This window comes from Myotis davidii, unplaced genomic scaffold, assembly GCF_000327345.1.
Source record: "Myotis davidii unplaced genomic scaffold, ASM32734v1 scaffold59, whole genome shotgun sequence".
In the NCBI taxonomy this organism is placed as follows: Eukaryota; Metazoa; Chordata; class Mammalia; order Chiroptera; family Vespertilionidae; genus Myotis; species Myotis davidii.
In genome coordinates this window covers 2233644-2236273 of record NW_006293001.1, presented here as the reverse complement: position 1 = coordinate 2236273, position 2630 = coordinate 2233644, and the positions used below count along the sequence as shown (strand labels likewise).

Genomic DNA, 2630 nt, shown 5'->3' with positions numbered 1-2630 from the left:
AGTTACAGTGAGTAACTACCCGCCTGGCACTTAGTTAGGGGGTTTTATTCCCTCCCTAACTTCAGGGAAAAATCCCTACCTGGGGAAACAATCTTTCTCAGAGAGGTGACCTTGGTTAAAACACATAGTGCCAAGAAGGTGAGCAAATATATTAAGAACAGTATGCCAAATATGCCAGGTCCCTTGAAACAGCAAGGATGGACCGGCTCCCGGCAGGCACTTTACTTAGCATTCACCTATCTCTGGTCTTTTGTGTTCATGCTCCTCAAATAAAGACTTAGCTCTGATCTACTGTATTGCTAATTTTGGCCTGATCACCAAACTCCAACAGCCTGTGTTTCTGTGCTATTTCTGCTTCGTTCTTGATTTCTTTTTTTCCCTCATCCCACAAGAAGCCATAGGTTTATTAATGATAGAGTACAAATTTCAAACCAAGCTGCAGTTACTCTTTTTAAAAATATATTTTTATTGATTTCAGAGAGGAAGGGAGAGGGAGAGAGAGATAGAAACATCAATGATGAGAGAGAATCATGGATCAGCTGCCTCCTGCACAGCCCCTACTGGGGATCGAGCCCACAACCCAGACATGTGCCTCGACTGAACCATGTCCTCATGGTTCATAGGTCAATGCTCAACCATTGAGCCACCGTAGATGGGCTGCAGTTACTCTTTTGAAGCGCACACACACACACACTCCTCATTTTATTTATTTATTTATTTACGTATTATTATTAGTTAAGGTATTGCAAATGTGTCCTCATACCCCCCATTACCCCTTCCTCCCCCCCGCCCCACACACTCATGCTCCCATCCCCCTGTTGTCCATGTCCATTGGTTTGGCTTATATACATGTATACAAGTCCTTCGGTTGATCTCTTCCCCTTACCCCCACCCTCCCCTACTTTCCTTCTGGGTATTGATAGCCTGATCGCTGTTTCTCAGTCTTTGGGTCTGTCCCTCTTCATCAGTCTATGTTGTTCTCTATAATCCACAAATGACACACTCCTCATTTTTAGATGGTTATATTTACAGTGTCATTGCTGTTCCTCAGGGCTTGAACTGCCCTTGCTTTCAGCACATTTGCTTGTGATGTGACCAACTCTATGTCTTTACCTTCCACACCTGTTTAATCAACCCCATTCCTCTTTACTCTCCTCTTGTATAGTTGGAGTCTGTGTGTTTTCTTGAATGTTGTGACAGCTTCACCTTGAACTTTGAATTTCTCAGCAGCTGCTAGCTGTGTTGGCTGAGATGAATCTTACATTTTGGCTTTTCCCCAAATTATGGAGGTATCTGAAACAGGGCTCTTGTAGACATCTGGTTTTGTGATGATAAAGAGGATATTCTTAGATTTCCTAGTAACCTCTGAAACCTGTAAGGACCCAATTTACGGGGCCGCCTTTTCACACTGGCTCCCTTTGCTTTACTGACTAGTTGTTTATCAATTTCAGCAGCTGCTGCCAGCTGGGCTTGTGTGGTTGCCTGGGAGGTGTTCCTCGAGTTCTCGCACTGATTCATCACTGTCCGGTTCTGTTCCAGACCCTGTTTCAGCCTGGGGCTGTGGCAACTCCTGCTCTGTAGCGGGAATGATTTCTGAGGTTTCACTGGTTCTTGTGCGGGGAACGCAGAACCTAGATGATGGCAGAAAGAGAGACAGTGAGAGTGTGACCCATTCCTGTTGTAGAAGGAAGCCTGGCAGCTTTGCTCTTGATTTCAATGCTCATATTTCCAACCCTGAGTTTTAAATCTGTCTGGATTTCTACTTCTCCTTGTTGAGTTCTGGTGTCTGTGGCCCTGAATTTGCTTCACTATGATTTGTGCCATTGTCATGACTCAGAAGGAAGGATTCTGCCACTGCTTCCACTGCTCTATGATCAATAAAGATTTCAAAGTTAATGCATCTTTAACTACAAAGTGTTTTTTGATTTAATTTTACCTTTATTGAAGTCACTTTTGAAACATGAGAGAAACATAGTTTTGCCTTCTTTTCAAAGCTATCACGACTTCCTAAAAATGGTGGCAGAATTAAATCCTGACAGACTCAGAAATTTGTTCCTTTTCCAGGTAATTACACGGTGTGGGCTGCTCATGAATGGGTTCACTAATGCAGCTCGCACAGTGTAAGGCAGAGTGTGGCAACTTGGGGGAAATCAGTGGTTCATATTCTACAATAACGGAAAAAAATGAAAAGTTCTTTTTGACCAGAGCCTGGCCTTCCCTCAAAAGATAGGAGATAGGATTAACACTGGTGGGCCTTGATAGGCCGAAATGGACCAGCAGGAGGAAGAGGGAAGCTGAAGTGGAACACATGGAAATAGAAACTGGCCTTCCAGGGACATCTGGGTGTCTACTGCACAGAGCACAACAAACAGGATATGTGCAGGGATGAGGGATGATTTAGCAGATACTGGTTTTCAACCTGGTTTCAAAAGAGCCAGTTCATTTCCTCAGCAAATATTTTTGAGGTTCTGATGTAAGTCACTCATTATACAGTGATATATACCAACTGACAAAGACACAGATGACCTAATCAGGAAGGGAGCATGTTCTTTGGACAGTGGCAAACAGATTGTGGAGCAAAAGTGGCAGCACATTCCAGATGCAGTTCTCCAAGTCAGCAGCAGGAGCTC

General features: G+C 43.8%; 1 pseudogene; it reads right to left on the bottom strand.

The window, feature by feature from the left end:
- Nucleotides 1-1012: 1012 nt before the first annotated feature.
- The window catches only part of LOC102758935, a 4940-nt pseudogene continuing 3322 nt past the window's right edge, over nt 1013-2630 (bottom strand).